Source organism: Amblyomma mixtum, chromosome 10, assembly GCF_055824585.1.
Source record: "Amblyomma mixtum isolate Tamu chromosome 10, ASM5582458v1, whole genome shotgun sequence".
Taxonomy (NCBI): domain Eukaryota; kingdom Metazoa; phylum Arthropoda; class Arachnida; order Ixodida; family Ixodidae; genus Amblyomma; species Amblyomma mixtum.
This window is the reverse complement of record NC_143021.1, coordinates 150,938,992-150,959,461: the sequence shown is the minus strand read 5'-3', so window position 1 is coordinate 150,959,461 and position 20,470 is coordinate 150,938,992. Positions and strand designations below refer to the sequence as shown.

The 20,470-nt window shown below is 45.2% G+C and overlaps 2 non-coding genes across 2 annotated transcripts; both read right to left on the bottom strand.

Annotated features, from left to right (window-relative positions):
* Positions 1 to 9,558: 9,558 nt before the first annotated feature.
* On the bottom strand, positions 9,559 to 9,630 carry TRNAW-CCA (transfer RNA tryptophan (anticodon CCA)). The gene has a single exon. It is a non-coding gene; the product is annotated as a tRNA-Trp (tRNA).
* Positions 9,631 to 20,172: 10,542 nt separating this feature from the next.
* On the bottom strand, positions 20,173 to 20,244 carry TRNAW-CCA (transfer RNA tryptophan (anticodon CCA)). The gene has a single exon. It is a non-coding gene; the product is annotated as a tRNA-Trp (tRNA).
* Between the last annotated feature and the right edge of the window lie 226 nt (positions 20,245 to 20,470).

The following is a 20,470-nucleotide window of genomic DNA, read 5'->3' as shown; positions in this document are numbered from 1 at the left end:
ACACTGAGATATTACCAGTTAAAACATGGCGAGAGAAAAAAGGTGTCGATGGGTAGCTGCTGCCTTTGTGATGATCGATTGTAGACATGCAATACTCTTCTGCGACGTTGTGCAACGAACGTTGGAAAAAAGACTTTATTTGACGGTGCATTCTGTACGATTTCTCACTGCACTACCATTTGTTGATGAGGCCTTAGATTGTTTTTTTTTTAACTGGACTACACATCCTGTGGAAAAAAAGCATGACAGACCTACATTGTGAAACTTTTGTTTCAGCCAAAGACCATGTCTCGAGAATAATTGTGCACCGAAAAGAATTGTATGCCCAGACCGAGTATGTACCGGAGTTGTACTGACTCTTAGTGCTGTGTTGTTCATTGCCTTTTTTCCAGTTCTTTGTTGCTTAGATGTGTCGTGTTGTGATGTATAGCTATACGCTATAGCTATGATGTATAGCTATTGACTATTTTCTCGTGGTTGTGTGTTGATGTGCCACTCTTCGTAGAAAGCTCATGCACATAAAACATCGCATAATTGTAATAAATACACTGCTGAAACAAAATAAAATGCGGCGATAGCGTAGTGGTCTCGCTGAGCGGCCCTTGAATGAGATCTGTTCGTGCAGAGGCGGGTTCGACTCCCAGTCATGGACGTCGATTCAATTTCTTTTGCCGTTTGTCATGGTTTGACCTCTAACTCAGCTGAAGGTCAAAACTAGGCACTCGGTGATTGTTGGGCTCGACGCGCCGTCTGCAGCGACGACAGTTGGCGCCAGCGGGACTGGGTTACGTGAATAACGGCCGGTTTCAGCACGCTCAGTGTGTGTGTATTTGTGTACGCGTTTGCTTGCGGCGTCCCGTTCTGGGAAGTGTGTTGGTCGCGCACACGTGCGCCCGCCGGTGGCTCCTTACCCTCTCCTTCGAGGTCGAGAAACAGCCGTCGCCCCCTCCTTCACGGCCGAGAGACACTGCTGGCTAACCTTTGCGGCAGCCTTTGTCGGCGGCTGCTGCGGGGGGAAGCGTTGCGGCGCAACCAGGGGACGGAGGCCCCTAAATCGGTTGTCGGCGGAAACGCGTCTGTTTGGATTCTCAAGTTCGCTCAAAACCGACAGCGGAGCGACAACGAAAGGGAGTCCATCATGGTGCGAAACGGCTCCGACTTGACAGCGAGAATGTGTATATCACCTTAGTTGCCGCCAAAGGACTCCTAATTCCACGGAACGATGGGTGAACAAAATACACAAATCGACAACCTGTGCATGGAAGGACCGGCGAGAGGGTGATGTTCCGCCCTTTTGTGGGCGGGTTTCGTCAAGGAATGTGATTGGCGATGTTCGAACAACCAAGTTTCCCCAGATAGGTACCTGGGGAATTGAAAATGTATAAAATGTGGCTTCAGTGTGCTTTTAAAGGAGAGACTCCGGATAACCTGCTATGTAAATAAAATCGTCTATCTTGTCTGGCAGTAACCAGCTGCATCCTATTCCGCACGTTGCTGGAGAGAAGAACAACTTCGGAGACCATCCCGAGGTACGAACCACAGTGCACTAACCTACCTGGCGCAGTCGACAGGATCTCCAGCGATGGGCGAATGAGAGCAGCAGCGGTGGACGGCGAACGAGATTGGTGGCGTGGACGGCGGACCCGAGAACGTCACTGAGGAGCCAGCGGCCTGCCAAAGCGAGTCCCTCCAGGCCTGTGGAAGAAGAGAGCACCGCGGAGTGACTCTTCAGAAGTCAGGCGAGTGCCTCTTGGTTTCCTGTCGGGCGCAGTTGATGACAATGCCATATAACTTGCGAGACAGAGAGGTTAACACCACAGATGCGGAGTCGGACGGGGTTGAAAGCTTGCAGGAGTTGGCGGTGACCAGTGACGCGGTGAGGGATCTGAGTAGCGCCATGGCGGAAACAGCGTCGGAGCAGCAGATGAGAATGCTGGAGCTTCGATTCAAAATTGTTGAAGCAGAAAAAGAAAAGCAACGCTTAATTCTGGAGAGCCAGAAGTTGCGAGCCCAAGAGCGGGCTGAGTCCCACGAAGAGGGTAACAGCGGAGCGCTAGCTGTGGATAGGTCAGAGGAGGATAGGCGCCTAAAATATGCATCCTTATTGAAAGGAGTGCTAGCACCGATGCCGAGTCGGGAATTCTTAGTGCCCGGGTGGTTTGAGGATGTGGAGGCGACTCTTGATTCATATGACGTCCCGTCTGAGTGGCGGTCCGGGCTTGTCTTGCCACAGTTGAGTGAAAGAGCATGCGGATTGCTTTCTACGTTGACAGCCGAAGAAAGAAAGGACTATAAAAAAATGAAGCAAAGTATTCTAGATGGATTGAGGTTGTCAGCAGCAGAATATAGAAGGATGTTTGAGAGGTCGGCAAAAGGAGCAGATGAGACAGGGGGCCAATTCGAAATCCGGCTGGGAAACTATTTTGAATACTATACAAAAACCTCGAAGGCTACCACTTTTGCAGAATTAAAGCAGTTAATGGTCACAGACAGGTTGAAGGAGTGCTTAGCAGCTGAGGCACGGGCTCATATTGTTGTCAATGAGAATCAGAGGTTCCTTTCTCTGGGCGAAGTGGCCAAGCTGACGGAGAGTTTCGACGAAAGCGTGAGATGCAAACCAGGGTCAGCAGCTCATTTTGGAGGCTATCGAAAGAGGCCGAGTGGTGACCAGAAGGAGCGGGCCGGTGCAACACCTCATCAATGGGAGAATTCTACTCTAAGAGGAATGAAAGGACGGTGCTTTGAATGCAAGTCACCAAATCACTTCGCTAGAGATTGCCCTCTTAAAAGGACAGGGGATAAGGCAGGCAGACGAGGCCAAGAAAAACGAGGAGACCGCGCCGTGGTGGCTAAAGTGAATGCTCATTTGGAAGAAATAGCTCCCGCGAATGAGGTTGGCATGCAGGAAACAGAGAGGGTAGGTAGGAATTGCCTCAAAACAGTAACATTGAGAAGTTCGGAACAAAGCATTAATGCTGTGATTGATTCCGGGACTGAAATGGCTGTTATCAGGCGAGCTCTGGTGCCGAAGTATGAGGCAGCTGGTTCCACAATAAAGCTGAGGGGAGCTTTCGGCGATGAAGTGAGAGCTGAGCTTGCATATGTGCCTCTCAGAGCAACAGAAGGTGCACCGTTTGTCTCGTTCGACAAGGCACAACCAGCTTTGCTATGTGCGCTGACAGACAAACTGTTGGCCGGAATAGACGCGCTCATAACTCCCGCAGACTACCGACAACTCCTTGAAGAAAGGGCAGTGGTAATCGAAGTTGTTTCGGAGACAGAGATCGAAGGAGGTGAGAAGGAGACGACAGAGCATAAAAATCAGCAGACGGGTGCGTCCTTGGCGGTTACGGGAACAGACGAAGAAGCCGAGAAAAAGCGGAGCGCGCGGCAAGTTTTCCGTGAGGCTCAGGAAAATGACTCGTCGCTGCAGGAGGCTCGGAAGCAGGCTAGAGCTGGCACACATGGAATGATAATCCAGGATGAGTTACCCTATCACCAGGAGCACGTAGTGGGACGCATGTGCACGCAGTTGGTGCTGCCATCGCCTAAACGACAGGAAGCACTAGTGAGGGCACACGATTCGCCTTGGGCAGGCCATTTGGGAGAGCGAAAGACATTGCAGCGCATAAAAATGTCATTTTATTGGCCGACCATGGGCTGGGAGGTCAAGGAGCATTGTCAGTCCTGCCACCAGTGCCAAATCAGGGCCCCCATGAAAACTAAGGACCGTGTATCCATAACGGCATTGGCCAGGCCTAGTGCACCATTTCAGGTGGTATACATGGATTGTATCGGTCCACTGGATCCACCATCAGCAAGGGGACATCGCTACGCACTGTGTGTAGTTGACTTGCATACTAGATGGCCTGAGGTTGTTTGTTTGAGGTCCTTAACAGCTAAGGCCACCTGTGACGCGCTCACCCAGATATTTTCCAGAATGGGAGTGCCAGAGACCATATGCTCAGATCAGGGCACAAATGTTACATCAAATTTAACGCAAATTATGCTGCAGAAAATGGGAGCGACTCTCAGATTTTCCACTCCCGATCATCCACAAAGTAATGGACTGGTAGAGCGGTGGAACGGCACTTTTAAAAGGATGCTGTTTCACATTGTAAGTGAGCATGGACGCGAGTGGGATCGAATGGTGCCATTCCTGCTTTGGGCTTATAGAGAGGTGCCACATGCCATCACGGGTAAATCACCGTTCGAGCTTATGTATGGTAGGATGCCTGTCGGACCTCTGGCTATACTGCAAAAGACGTGGTCAGGAGACTGGGTTGTTTCCGACTCATTGGCAGTGCCAGCAGCAGACTATCTCGAGAAATTGAGAAATGATCTTGAGGCAGCCAGTAGGGAAGCGGCAAAAAGTAGCGAGCTCACGCAGCAGGCTTATGTGGGGAGGTACAACTTGAGGATCACCGACAAACAATTTTCTCCAGGTGACCAGGTTCTTTGGCTGGAGAAAGAAGACGATGGGAAGTTAATGGCACACTGGAAAGGTCCAGTAACAGTTGTGGAAAAGGTGCGGCCATATAGCTATACGATTGAGCTAAGTGATGGCACGCGCCGATCAGTGCATGCAAATAAGCTTAGGCCATACGACGCGAGGGTCAACACTGTAGGCATAGTATTTGAAGGCGACACGGAGTTTGGAGAACTTCCCGCGTGGTCAGATACAACGACAGCAGTTGAGCAGCTGGAACGGGTAACTCTCAGCCATTTAGATCTGCTGCAGCAAAGGCAGGTAAAGGAACTAATCGGGAAGCACTGTGAGGTGTTCAGTGATGAACCTGGCCGCTGCAACTGGGGAGTGCACAAAATCAAGCTAAAAGATTGGGCGCAGCTGAAGCGTGCGTACCCTTACAAGGTGCCCATGGCACTAAGAAAGGAAGTTGACCGACAGGTGGCAGAGCTAAGGTCGTGGGGTTTGATATATCCGATAGAAAGCTCCCATGCACATCCCGTGGTGTGCGTTGCTAAGAAAGATGGCAGTGTCAGGTTATGCTGTGACTATCGCAAGCTGAATGAAGCAACGGAGCCTGATGCGTTTCCTACGAACCTGCCAGGTGACCTAATTTAAGAGGTAGCGCAGGCAAAGTACATAACCCTGCTCGATATGCTAAGAGGATATTGGCAGATTCCGTTGGACGAAAAAGCCCAGGAGTACACAGCATTTGTCACCTCGTCTGGACAGTACGCTTGGAAGGTTATGCCGTTTGGACTGAGAAATTCGGCAAGCACCTACCAAAGAATAATCAATCAGATCCTTGTACCACACCGTGAATATGCGTGCGCATATATAGATGACATGTGCGTCTTCTCGCAGACATGGGAAGAGCACCTCGAACACCTCGGAAGGGTACTGGCTTCGCTAGCGGCCGCAGGGCTCACAGTTAATGTCACTAAGTGCCATTTCGCGCAAAAGGAAGTGCGGTTTCTGGGTCATATCGTGGGGTCAGGAAAACACGGCGCAGATCCAGAAAAGCTTAGAGCCATTCAAGAAATTCCTGTACCACAAACAAAAAGGCAGCTGCGTAGCTTTTTGGGGCTAGCAAATTATTACCGGGATTACATTCCGGAGTATTCAAAGGTGGTGCTACCACTGACGAACCTGACTGGAAAGCGCGTGCCTCAGAAGATACCGTGGAAGGAGGATGCCGAGGGTGCGTTTATAAAAGTAAAGGAGTGTTTGACAAAGGCCACAGCGTTGAGCGCAACTGATCTGAACAAAGAGTTCATTCTGGCCACTGATGCTTCAGATTATGCCGTCAGAGCATGTTTAGCACAATTTGATGACGAAGGAAAAGAGCAACCCATTTCATTCCTGAGCAAGAAATTAAGCCCGGCCCAGTCACGATGGGCTACAATCGAGAAAGAAGCCTACGCCATCATTTGGGCGCTGGGAAAGCTTGACACGTAGCTGTTCGGTGCACGAATCAGGGTAATTACCGACCACAATCCCTTGAAATTTCTTACTCTGACCACGCCACTAAGCGCGAAGCTGACAAGGTGGGCGCTGGCTCTCCAGAAGTATAACATTGTAGTGGAGTACAAAAAGGGGTCTCTAAACGCAAATGCCGACGCTATGTCGCGTATGGTCGCCAATGACGAAAGCGAGTAAGATACCGTCGTCCGTTTTCGCGGCCTCGGTTTGCGAGAGGTATGGCATTGTTGGGTGCTGCGTTGGCGGGGGACCGAGGGGTACTTGTTGACAGATGAAGTGGGAACAATGCGTCGAGCTCCTGTGATTGTTGTGTGCAGCAAGTTCGAAGACTGTGCCGCACAGTTTTGTGGGGAGGTGTTGGGCTCGACGCGCCGTCTGCAGCTACGACAGTTGGCGCCAGCGGGACTGGGTTACGTGAATAACGGCCGGTTTCAGCACGCTGAGTGTGTGTGTATTTGTGTACGCGTTTGCTTGCGGCGTCCCGTTCTGGGAAGTGTGTTGGTCGCGCACACATGCGCCCGCCGGTGGCTCCTTACCCTCTCCTTCGAGGTCGAGAAACGGCCGTCGCCCCCTCCTTCACGGCCGAGAGACACTGCTGGCTAACCTTTGCGGCAGCCTTTGTCGGCGGCTGCTGCGGGGGGGAAGCGTGGCGGCGCAACCAGGGGACGGAGGCCCCTAAATCGGTTGTCGGCGGAAACGCGTCCGTTTGGATTCTCAAGTTCGCTCAAAACCGACAGCGGAGCGACAACGAAAGGGAGTCCATCATGGTGCGAAACGGCTCCGACTTGACAGCGAGAATGTGTATATCACCTTAGTTGCCGCCAAAGGACTCCTAATTCCACGGAACGATGGGTGAACAAAATACACAAATCGACCACCTGTGCGTGGGAGGACCGGCGAGAGTGTGAATGTCCCGCCTTTTTGTCACGGTGGGAGGATCGGCGAGAGGGTGATGTTCCGCCCTTTTGTGGGCGGGTTTCGTCAAGGAATGTGATTGGCGATGTTCGAACAACCAAGTTTCCCCAGATAGGTACCTGGGGAATTGAAAATGTATAAAATGTGGCTTCAGTGTGCTTTTAAAGGAGAGACTCCTGATAACCTGCTATGTAAATAAAATCGTCTATCTTGTCTGGCAGTAACCGGCTGCATCTTATTCCGCACGTTGCTGGAGAGAAGAACAACTTCGGAGACCATCCCGAGGTACGAACCACAGTGCACTAACCTATCTGTGATCGAAGCACGAGGTCCCGTAGTGAAGCGTTGGCTTCAAAATGCAATAAAAAGATACGCCTGACATCAGCGCGACACACGGATGTACGCATGAAATCTTTCTTGAGGTAAGTGCGGTGTATTTTTTATTGATGCATAAAAAAGGTTTAGGTTTATGGGGTTTAACGTCCCAAAGCGACTAAGGCTATGAGAGACGCCGTAGTGGAGGGCTCCGAAAATTTGGACCACCTGGGGTTCTTTAACGTGCACTGACATCGCACAGTACACGGGCCTCTGGAAATTTGATGCATAAAAAAGAAACGCTGACCGGATCCGTTCAACGTATCCTGGAAAAAAATGTCCTGCGGCTGTGTGCAACGTACCTAAGCCACTAAAGGTGAAAAGGAAAATTGCATGACTTAGGGAATTTATTTATTTTATTTTTTTATTTATTTTTATTTATTCATTCATTTTTAGGCAATACAAGTATTGCCCACGAGGCAAGACAAAGGAGACTTTTGGTCTCCTGACTAGGTCTTGGCCTCACCGGTCGCAGCAGAGGCAGTAGTACATAACATATCACCTTAAGCATACATCCTAATCACGATCGGATCAGATGATTATATAATCCTACATGCAATACACATATGCACAAGCTGAGAGACATAAATGACACTTTGCTTAATAGCGACATGAAGAAACATAGGAATATTTAACAAAAACAAACAAACGAGAACATCAATGACCCAATAGGATGCGTGCTCTTTGCCTAAACTGATATACAGATGTAACATTTTTTGCAGTAGCTATTATATCTGGATAGGAATTGCAGAACTTTGAAATTTGATGCTCGAAAGTTTGTGTACCATAATTTGTTCTTGGCCTTTCTGTCAGTAAGGTAGTACGGCGCAATGAATAACCGGTATCTCTATCAAGGTAGAGATTACAAAACGCCACAGAATTTGTTGTCAGCTCTTTATATATATATATATATACAGACTCAGTTTCAGGTGATATGAAAACATGAAAGACGGTAGATTGTGGCGGATCATAAGCTCAGAAGCACTGACTTGTCCGTTTTCTGGCTGAAATAAACGTGCAGCTTTCCGAATGAGCACACATAGTCTTTCGCGATTAGTTTTTGTGGCAGTTCCCCATACCAACAGACAATAATTTATATGAGATTGAACAAGAGAAAAATACAGTCGCGAGTTGAGCCAAACGGGCAACAGATTACGAAGCCTGTACAGCATGCCAACTGATTTTGCATCCTTGATGCGCACATGATTAACATGATATGACCAACTAAGTTTACTGTCAAAGGTAACTCCTAAGAACGAAAGATTTTCAACCTGTTCAATCACAGAAGTTCGAAACGACAGTCTCACAACATGGAATATGGGCTTACTTTTTGCACAAAGCAACATAAACTTCGTTTTATTTGTATTTAATCGGAGTTCATTTAGGAAAAGCCACGTGCTAAGTTCCAGTATCCAAGTATTAGAAATAATTTCAAATTGTTTAAGATTTTCACCATGAAAGAAAACGTTAGTATCATCGGCATATAAAATTATATCATTGGTTGAAGGAATGTTTACTATATCATTAATGTAAATAATGAAATGTAAAGGTCCTAATATATATCCCTGTGGAACTCCATATTTTATAACACTCATTGCGGATGAAACACCGTGCACTGATGTATACTGCAGTCTCGACTGAAGATAACTACGCATTTGCTGGTGTGCAACACCCCTTATTCCACATAACTCAAGTTTTCGTAATAAAATGTTGTGTTTGATGGAATCAAATGCTTCTCGAAAGTCTAAAAAAGTTCCTACAGTAAAAAGCTTGCTCTCTATATTGCTAAGAATGCTATTTTTAACTCGTAGTAATGCAGATTCAGTCGACTTGGCTTTTTCGAACCCATATTGACAGTTCGTAATTACATCCAGTGATTAAAGAAAGTTAGTCAAACGGACATATGTAATACGTTCTGTGACTTTGGAAAAAAGTGGAAGAACCGTAATACGCCTATAATTACTTAGATGATTTATATTATGATTTATACAAACTGAAATAAAATTAGTCACATTGTGTTTCGGCCCCTTGCAGTAATTTTTCTTTTTAACTTGGTTCGATATAGAGGGAACCCCTCGTTCCGTTCTTGATGAAACATTTAAAGTGACTGGAAAATGTTCGACGTATTTTTTTTTCTTTATTGCATTTTCACAACGGGTACAAAGAAGTAAAACATGTCAGCAACACTTACACTGACACGGCAGGTTAATGTATGAATGGCGGTCATACAATCATTCATCAAAATTAAGACCCTCACTGAGGAACTAACAATATAGGTTCTTTTTAGCGACGATTATAACCCATGAAAAAAATAAATGTGACCCGTACGTGATTCGAACACGCAACCTTCTGATCTGGAGTCAGACGCGCTACCGTTGCGCCAACGAGTCAGGCATGCTTTGTTGGCAGCAAGCGCAGTTATTGGGAGTGCACGTATCAGAGCTTGTCTGCGGCTGTGCATGGCCAGCTTTCTTCTTTCATCATTTGCCTTGATAAGGGCCTGCCCTTCCATAGAACAGATAGTCTCAGCTATTGAGTAGACGTAACACGAAATCTGCTTTCGCTTTTGGCCGATGACGGCTTCAAAAACTGGCTGATTACTTTGAACTCTTGAAGTGATGCATCAGAAATTCATGAAAGCACGTCTAACAAAACACTGTACAGAACACGCAATGGAAACTGCGGAAGCACTGCGATGCACGTTAATAAGTATCTTTTGAGCCGCTCTTGCGTGAAACGTACGCTGTCAAGAGACTCGCCCGAGTGCTTTTTCGTGGTTTAACTTTTATAGCACGAACATTTTATGAGAAAACAGAATTTAGTTCTTTCAACCGGAAGCAAGGAAATTGATTACTAAATTTCGTGACAGCTTTTAACTTTAAAGTTTCCTTTCTCGAGATCGAGCGACGAGGCAACCGGTATGGGCAGAATGCTTCGTGCGAGAGCGCCGATCAACTCACGCGAACATGGAGCTAACTCATGAGCTATCGGCAGTAAGATCGTCATGCGCCACGGCGTATACAGTCTTAGGACGTAAATTCTCCACTTCATAGCAGGCATCAGATAATTACACGCATACAATTACGAACAAAACAGAACAGCATAGTGGGAGACCTTGAAAGCAAACTGATTACTTAACCTTTTCCTGGAACATATTTTGTGCATAATTCTTGGGTTTTCTTCACTCGTCTCCTGTTTCTTTTGAATTTCGGGCAAGGGTCTATTTTATTTTTTTTCTGCTTTCTGGCGTGCCCAGGAAGCGGCTTGGAGGCTTGATATAACAGCTTTAATATCCACGTCCAATCAACGTTTATGTCTCTTTTTGCCCATAGATGTAACGGTTTTTCTCAAGTGTCAAATCTATCTCTCTCTAAATTGCATTTAGAACTTCATCACACGTCCTTGATCCACTGGAGATCTTTCGAATGCAGTTTTCCACCACTTCTGATATGGACATTAAATACCAAATTTCGTGCTGCATGTTATGTTTTCGTGGACCGCCTTCATTCTGTCCTCTATGCCCAATCATTACGATGAACGTCTTATGACCGCTACAAATACTCTTTTTACTTCCTCGTCTATTTTCATTACATTCAGCCTTCCATATAAACATATTGCCATTATGCAGTATTCAATGCTGGAGTGGGAAGCACTCGATTCCCAAGTCATCCCTTTTTATTTTTTGTAAAAAAGTCGTTTTGCTGACCCATGGTCAACATCATTTTCCGTTGAAGTCTAGTTATCCATCTAGTTATTCTATGCGAGCGTTCATATTATCAGTATCAGAACGTCTCCTTTGCCTCGTGTTTGTTTCATATCTTCGGATAGGCATTTAAACAAAACTTCGGTTCTCTCCGTGTTGTTGCTTCTGGTCCACAAGTAGATTACTCCTTCTTTGCGTGCTTTATTATATTTGAAGTTTGAAGTTTGAGGTTTATTTTCCTTCAAATAAATGAAAGAGGGAACTGTGACAAAAGGCGGTAAGGCCTGACGAGGTCACAGTTCCCCAATACAGTTCATGCAGCAGTGTGCAGCACATAACAAAATTTAAAGTAATATGACAAAAATACATTGGGACAAAAAAAAACATTGCAGCAAGCGACAGTATTTCAATAATAAATAAAACAAAGACAGTGCACCATAAATCATATCAAAGGTAGTATATAAACATGGCAGGAGGTCACAAAAAGAAACGCAAACACACAAACAATTTAACATGAAAACAAGAGATTCTACGCTAAGTAAAACCGAAATTATATTGCGTCAGTGCTGATTAGTAACCTTTTGATGTCTTTTTTAAACTTGTTCTTTGGGAAATCAAGCATGACACTTAGAGATGGGTTATTGAGAACGACTGGAATTTGATAATCGAGCTTTTGTTTTCCGTAATTTGTCCTTGTTTTAGGGACCAAGTTTCTGTGTTGCCGAAGGGGGTATTTACTAGGAGGGCGGTTCGAAGCAATGGAATATAAACGATTACGATGAATGTGCAGTAACAGGCGAAATATGTAAACATGGTTTGCGTTAAGTAAATTATGTTTATGATAGAGTGGTGATGTTGGTAGGTTTTCCGGCCTACCATGGTAACCCTCAATAGCCCGTAATGCCTTCTTTTGCAAAATCAGTAACTTTTGAAAATTACCTATTGTTTTAGTGCCCCAGACCAGTGCACAATACGACAATTTGGAAAAAAATAGTGCATAGTATATGGACACTTTTAGGGAAACGGGCAAGAGATCGCTGATCCTGTAAAGACAACCAACAGTTTTACTGAGGTCAGTGAGAAGTTTGGAAATGTGTGTGTTCCATGAGAAATGTTCATTAAACCAGACACCAAGAAACTTTTGAGTTGTTACCTGTTGCAGTTTTGTATTGGCATATGTAAGGTTAAGAGTTCAATGAACAGGGGCATTAATAGGCTTGAAAATTATGTACCTGGTTTTTGACAAGTTTAAACTAAACTTATTCGCCTGCATCCAAGTGTATAATTTTACCAAATAAGTGTTTACGATATTTTCTAATTCTGGCAGAGTATGTGATGTGAAAAAAACATTTGTATCGTCAGCGTACATAACCAAGTCTGGAGAATCAGGTATGTTACAGATATCGTTAATATACAATAAAAACAAAAGTGGACCTAATATAGACCCCTGAGGAACCCCTTGGGTTATGTACAAACGGTTCGAGACAAAATTATTCCATTTAACGTACTGTATCCTGTTAGTTAAGTAGCTTTTCAGCAGGTTTAGAGCTATTCCGCGTATACCGTAACTGTTCAGTTTACTTAAAAGAATATCATGCTGTACGCAGTCAAAAGCTTTCCGCAGGTCAGACCAAGAGTGTATGCTCTGGATTCAATGTTATCAATAATCTTTTCTTTAACGGCGAGTAAAGCTTGCTCAGTCGATTTATGTTTCAAAAAGCCATACTGAGAGGGGTTAATAATGTTATGAACGCTAAGGAACTTTTCTAATCTGCTATTAATGGCTCCTTCAAACACCTTCGATAACACTGATAAGACGGAGATCGGGCGATAGTTCGTGATTTCATTTCTGTTTCCTCCTTTATATATAGGACAAGCACGAGCAACCTTCAATTCATCTGGGAACACACCACATGTGAGCATCAGATTTATAATATACGCTAAAACATCGCTTATTAATGCAGACACATACTTCAAAGGTACAGCTTTGATGTCGTCATGGCCTGCTGAAACATTGTTTTTTATTTTCCCAATGTAGGCAGCTACTTCTTGTGGGATCACAGGCAGCAACGAAACAGAGTTAGGTAAAGGGACAATGAGGTTGCTTACGGGAGCATTAGAGAGAGCTTGTTCTAATGTAAGCTTGCAAGCTTCAATGAAGAAGTGGTTTATGGTGTTAGCTAATTGAGTTCCGTTAGTTTCGGAATTAGTTGCAGCGAATTCTGAGTTATCCCTGCACTTGTGTTTGTTTAATAGTTCGTTAATCTCGCTTCAAACTTTCTTGCGATCATTGTAAATTCTGGAAAAACGTTTTGTATAGTAAACTGCTGTTGCCGACTTGAGGTCTTTATTTAGTTTATTTCTGAATTTTTTGAACTCTCTAAAAAGCGCAGCATCGTGAGTACGTACAAAGTCATGATACTTTTTTTTTTTAATACGTATCCTGTTATATAACACTTTATCAACCCACGGCTTTCTGGATTTTCGGAAATTGTGTTTTACCTCGATTGCAGGAAACGCAGCACTATAACATTCAATGAATTTTGCAATAAAAGCAGTATACGCCTCGTTAACTTCAGATATGCTGTATACGTTCTCCACACACATATTCTGTATAAGAGTCGTAAATTTGGCTAGATTTTCATCAGGAATGACTCTAGTTACCCTCGAGGCATTTTTAGATACTGACGTAATGCGTTTTACAGGAAGAAAACAAAAAATCGGGATGTGATCACTGATTTCAGAGGATAACAGGCCTGACTCAGTTTCTGGAGACACTATACTTGTGACACAAACATCCAACAGGGAAGCTGTAGCAACGGTAATTCTAGTAGGTATGTTTATAGTATTTAAACAACCATAAGATGCAATAAGGCTATTAAATTCGCGCGTACTGTGATCATCGTGCATGAGGTTTATGTTAATGTCACCCATTATTACAAAAGGCAAGCGGGAATCTACGAGGTTCAAGAGTAAGCTTTCAAGAAACTTGAAAAATAGTAGTTTGTTCCCTGCGGGAGGTCTGTACAAAACAGCTACAATGACACTGGAGAGTGATACGGCTAAACACTCAACATTGGAATTTGTCACAGAAATTTCGTTTAACACAAAATGTGGATAACAACTCTTTACGTACACGGCAAGACCACCACCTCTCATATTCAAACGAAGGAGGCCATGATACTGGTAATCCTTGAATGGAAGATGATCATCATGTGTTGTAAGCCATGTTTCGGTAAACAAAAGTACATCAAACGGTCGGTTTAGAGACCCAAGAAACATGTCTAGACAGTCGCGTTTGTTCTTCATACTGCGAACATTAACATGCATAGCAGAGAACATATCTGCTAGAGGAGAAACCTTATTGTTAAAGCAAGAAGTATCGCAAAGAATACATTGGGGCGGGCAATCCATGCCAACGAGTGGCTAGTCACTAGCTGACAAAGATGTGGATGCCTACTCGGTCATTTTATTCAGGTCAGATCGTGCACAAATTTTGATTGTGTCAGACGTTTCATCCCTGCGTGCAAAAATTTTGCCTCCGTTCGTCCAAACAAATTTCCAACGTTCTTCCTTCTTACGGGCAATAGTTGCTCCCAGCAGTTGTTTGTTGCCGTAAGTCAAATGTTCATTGACATAGATGCGCCCGCTATCAGTGAGGCCAAGGTCCTTGTTAGATAGCTCGTGCTTTCTAGCCTTAGAAAGAAATGCTTAGCGCTTATCTCGGCGAACAAAGCGGACCAAAATGTTGGTTTCGCCTTTAGTGCTTGTGGGAATTCTGTGACACGTGTCTAAGTCGGCGGTAGAAACTTGTTCATTGATGGCCTCGCCAAGTTTCTCAATTACTTCTCGGGGTTCAATATCTGGCTTCACACCTTTGATCTCTAGGTTTTTTAGGCGTCCGCATTGTTCAAGTTCTTCCACTTTTTGAGCCAAGCGTTTGTTTTCAGCTCGAAGATTTTCGTTGAAGCTTACAAGATCAGCAATCTCCTTTCTTCAGCAATCGATACATACCCCTAACATTGTTTATTTACTCTATGCGAAGTTAGTCCATGTCTCAGCAACATTCCTACTTCTCCGCCATTTCGTTATCAAGCCTGCCTATTCCAACCTTACCAGCTGTAGCCCGGGATAAGCGGAGCTTTTTGGAGGTCCCTGAGGTGCGCTTCCCTGAACCCATAAATTGCTATATAATTCATTTCATTCCTCCGCAGTGGCTATACTATATCTCCTCCTTCTCGGTAACAACCTCCAGATAGGTCCCGCGGTAACCAGTCTACGGTTACGCATTAACACGCTCCGTCCAGGCTAACTAAACTACAACAGTGGCCCTTCCCCGCATTTAGCCGTTGTGTGTTTGTGCGTCCGGCTGAAGCCTGTTTTATGGTTGGCTGCTCACCTGCCCACCGTGTCAGGCGACCATTCATTAAATCGTGATAGGCTGCTAGGAAAGATCAACCTTGGGCGCAACCCTTCCAAAGCAGCCGGAGTCCTAAAGAAGGCAGCACCCCCCATAGAAAGGCGGTGGCGCATCACCTCACCGCTGCACCACTGCGGTGGAGTGGTAGGACGATTCCCAGGATCGTATGCGTGTAGAGAATGACCAATCTCGAATATATGGGCCTTAACCCATTATTACTATCCGAACCACTGCCATCCATGAACAATGGATCTGAATATCGAAACCGAAGTGAAAATTGAAGTTCTAGCGCACCTAATTTGCATGTGGTCTAACTACGGAAATCGTCCATCATTTTTTCCGACTTCAAAAGCCTGTGCACTTGAAAAGGGATATATGAGCTACACTGAAGAACAAGAGGCGCAGAGTACAAAAATGTGTGCCCAATGTGAAGTTTTCGCTCCTGTGTTAGGGTCGGAACGAGTTGAACACTTTTTAAATGGCACCACTAGAATTGCAATTGAATCCGAGTTTGAAATCACGCTCGTCTTCCTCCTGTCTGTTTTTACTGTGGCCGTGCCTAACACAATTCTTCTAATTATTTCAGGTGACCTAAAAATGAATTCATTTACCTTGTAGAAATATAATCACCGCGAAATCCCTGTACCTTCACCTTCACCGCAGTGGTGGCGAGTGACTCGAGGCGCGCGTTTGGGCTGCGGTAGGCTGTGGGTTCCGATCCACGCCGGTGGAACACGCGTTGAGGCCGGTCGGGTGCATAGCGCCAATGCGGCCCCAGTTGGTCGCAGCTGGCACCCGACGGCCGAAACTCGGCACACTGTTGGTCGGCAGTGGTTGGCTGAGGAGAGGTGAGAAGTGCGCGGTGGAGGTGGAATGCGGTCCTGCTTGTCTTTTTGTATTTTTATTTTAGAGCGAAATCTTCGTGAGGGATATATTTCTGACACAAAGGCTTCGCTAGCAGCGTAATTGCGATCATGTGCAGCGCCTCTTACAGGGGCCTATGATTGAGGTCGACAGGACTGCGGCCGTCCTCGAGAACGCTCTGCCACCTGTGGCCGCATTTGGTCCAGACTGACCTGCGTGTCTGTTCTCTTTGATCGGTAGTGAGATAGCGGGTGTGGTGATCGAGCACGAACTTGAATGCGAGGCTCCATGGTTGTACACAGAAGAAATTGCAACTGTAAAGTGTCACCTTCAAAGGTTCGATACAGAACGCTTTCGAGCGGCCCGTGTACGCTCCCGCAGCAATCTTGCTTTGCACTGTGAGCAGCCAACTAGACATGCATTTCTTGATGAGCGTCGGCACGTGAGTGCCAAGCGTGTCTCTGAGCTCTGCTGTGGTGGCGCCCTGGTGCCGAGCACAGATGAAATAATAGCCGAGTTTTCAAAATACTACACCTCGCTTCTTGCTGCCGCTTCAAGCACTGCTGACGATGTTCCTGTGGCGTTCTGGGTGTCTATGGTTTCCCCGGTTTGTGAGGATGAGTGCGAGATAATAAGTGGTCTTATAACCTTGGCTGAATTGGAAGATGCAATTGATCGATTACCACTTTCGAAAACCCCGTGCCCTGATGGCCTCTCGGGGAATTTTATACGACCGTTAAATCTGTGTTATCCCCTGTCCTATTCCAAAATTTTGAGCAGAGTATAGATGTTGGATTTTTGCCGCAGTCATTTACCAAAAGTCATATTTTCTTAATACAGAAAACTTACGATAAGCAGGAACTAAGTTTTGTAGATGGGTACAGACCTATCACGGTTTCTAATGTGGATAACAAGATCTTCGATAATGTCCTCTACAGCTTGCAATGGCTACTTTGATTGGACCTCATCAAACATGGGGCTTGAGGGGTCGGTCCATACAATCTAATCTACATACGGCGCGCACAGTGTTGCAGTATGTCAGCGACGGTCTTGAACAATTATCATTGCTGGAAATTGACCTGGCGACGGCGTTCGATCCGGTGTCCCATTGGTTTCTTTTTTCTCTTCTAAATCATGTCAATATAGGTTCAGTTCTTTCTACTCGAATACGCCTTTGTTAAAAAAAAAAACTCTACAACGGTCTTGATTTTTAATAGCTGTCTCTCACAACCAGTTCAAATTCAGTCCTCTGTAAAACATGGTTTCCCACTGTCTGCACTTCTGTTCGGATTGCATTTGGGGCACATTTGTCTAAGTGGTATAAACTGTGCAGCTGTCCATGGTTTTCGTATTATGGGTCACGTACTGAAGGTGTTAGCATACGAGGATGAGCTCGCGTTTCTCTGCACTGATAAGCCAAGCATCGATGAGGTTATTAGCTCAACGGAAGACTTCGCTTCAGTGTCAGGTGTTCGAATTAATAGTTCTAAGAGTTGCGGTCCCTGGTTTGGTATGTGGGGAACGACACCTGCGGAATATGGGGGTATACAATGGATACGCACGTCACCAAAGTGCCCTGGCGTTCCTTTGAGTGCCTATAAGCACAGTGCACATTATTAGAAAGACCGCGTGCCAACTCTTCAGCGCTATGCTCAGGCATTTGTGCCCCATGGTCTCTCGAGTTTTGGCGGGGCGGCCGCATGTAATCTGTTCCTCGGCACTAAAATTTATTTGTACTGCAAATTATGCATTGCACAAGACTTTATATCCAACGTTTCCACAGGGTTTTCACAACTTTTATATGGGGTTCGTCTTTTTAATCATCTAGGCCTGATAACCTTTTCCGGCCTGCAAGCTCTGGCGCCCTGAATTAGTCCACACATTTTTCCGACAGGTGGTTTCACGTTTCATGTTTTTTCGAGACACTATACACGGCCAGCAATGCGGGCATTCCTGCAAGTAAATTTTGTTCATGCTTTGCCGAGCATCACTGTGTCTTCTAATGGTTCTGACGTCCGTGTTTGTGGGGATTCATGCATGAGGTGAATGAAAGCTGTTCGTTTCCTACTTGTTCGTTTTTCCCCTGAGTTCCCTTTTTCTGTTTCGAGGAAACGGTTCTACAAGGACTTCATTTATATGCTCTTTCTTCCGCCAACTATTGCTCGGGGTGGGTTTTTCGTTTAACGGGGCGTGACGTACTCAAGAGAGTACTTATAATGCCCCTCTCGCCATGAGCAAAAATATTTTTATTTAAGCTACACACTGAGACACTACCAGTTTAAACATAGATAGAGAAAAAAGGTATTTTCGTCTCTATGGTGAACTGCCGCCTTTGTGATGCTCCTGAAACGATGGGGTATTGTTTCATCCATTGTAAAGATGCAATACTCTTCTGGGACATCATGCAACAGACGTTGAAAAAAAAGGCTTAATTTGACGCCTCATTGTGTACGATTTCTCACTGTACTACCATTTGATGATGAGCCCTTAGATAAGTTTTTTTTTTAATTGGATTACACAGTCTTTGGAAAACACGCATGATGGACCGACATTGTGAAACTTGTTTCTGCCAAAGACCATGTCTCTAGAATAATTGTACACCTAAAAGAATTGTATGCCCAGACCGAGTATGTACCGGAGTGGTACTGACTCTTTGTGCTGTGTTTTTCATTGCCTTTTTTCTAGGTCTTTGTTGCTTAGATGTGTCGTGTTATGATGTATAACTATGTATAACTATAGCTATACGCTATAGCTATGATGTATAGCTTTTGACTATTTTCTCGTGGTTGTGTGTTGATGTGCGACTCTTTGTAGAAAGCTCATGTACATAAAACATCGCGTAATTGTAATAAATACACTGCTGAAACAAAAAAAATGCGCCGATAGCCTAGTGGTCTCGCTGAGCGGTCCTTGAAGGAGATCTGTTCGCGCAGCCGCGGGTTCGACTGCCAGTCATGGATATTGATTCAATTTCTTTTCCATGGTTTGACCTCTAACTCAGGTGAAGGTCAAAACTGAGCACCCGGCGATCGAAACACGAGGCCCAATAGTGAAGCTCTCGCTTCGAAATGCAATAGAAAGGTGCGCCTTAGTTTTGTCGAAATACGGACGCAGGCATGAAATGTTCCTTAAGTGCGGCGTGCATAAAAAAGAAATGCTGCCCTGATCCGTTCAACTTATCCTGGAAAAAAAAAATGTACTGTGGCTCCGTCCAACGCACCTAAGCCGCTACAGTCAGAAAGAAAAAAATTCAGTGGCACTTTGGCTCTCTAAATTGCTGCAAGGTGAAGGCCTTTCCAGGCGCACTGTTTGGCATTGACAGCTAGACTCTTTGTGCTGTGCTAGTGCTTTATTTGACTGCACACTTTGACTACACATTGCAACTACACACTGACTGCCGACTTTGACTGCCTCCTTAGCCCGACTCTCTCTCTTTGTATGTAATGTAGTCACCCATGGATGCCTTAAGCCCCCTGTCGGAGCGGACGAGAACTATTTTTTTTTTATTATTCGTCGTCTGCTCCAAAAGGGGGCGTCAGGCAACCGTGGGTGACCTAATTAATTCAAATCTGCGCACTCTTTCGTCATAACCATTTCCAACAACCGAAAAGAATGACACCTCTGCTGACAACCTTCTGTCGGCAACGATGAGGCACTAAAGGCTTTCGCCTTAAAAACTGCATGACCTAAGGAATGACTTGTGCCAACTGAAATAAAATTAGTCACGTTATGTTTCGGCCCCTTGAAATAATTTTAGTTTTTAACTTGGTTCGATATGCAGGGAACCCCTCGTTCAGTTCTTGATGGACCATTTGAAGCGATTGGAAAATTTTCGATGTATGACTGACCGCCATATAATCATTCTTCAAAATCAAGAGCCTGACTGAGGAACTAACAAAATAAGTTCTCTTTGGCGACGATTATAACACACGAAAAAAATAAAAGTGACCCGTACGTGATTCGAACAAGCAACCTTCTGATCTGGAGTCAGACGCGCTACCGTTGCGCCAACGAGTCAGATATGCGCTCGCAGCAGCAAACGCAGTTGTTGGGAATACACTTATCAGAGCTTGTGTGCGGCTTTGTATGGTCAGCTTTCTTCTGTCATCATTTGCCTTAATAAGGGCCAGTTTTCCCAAAGAACAGATACCAGATACTCTCGGCTATTAGGGTCACAGAACCCCAAACCTTTTTTTCTCTTTCGGCCGATGTCGCCTTCGTATATTTGTGTGAAGAACTGGCT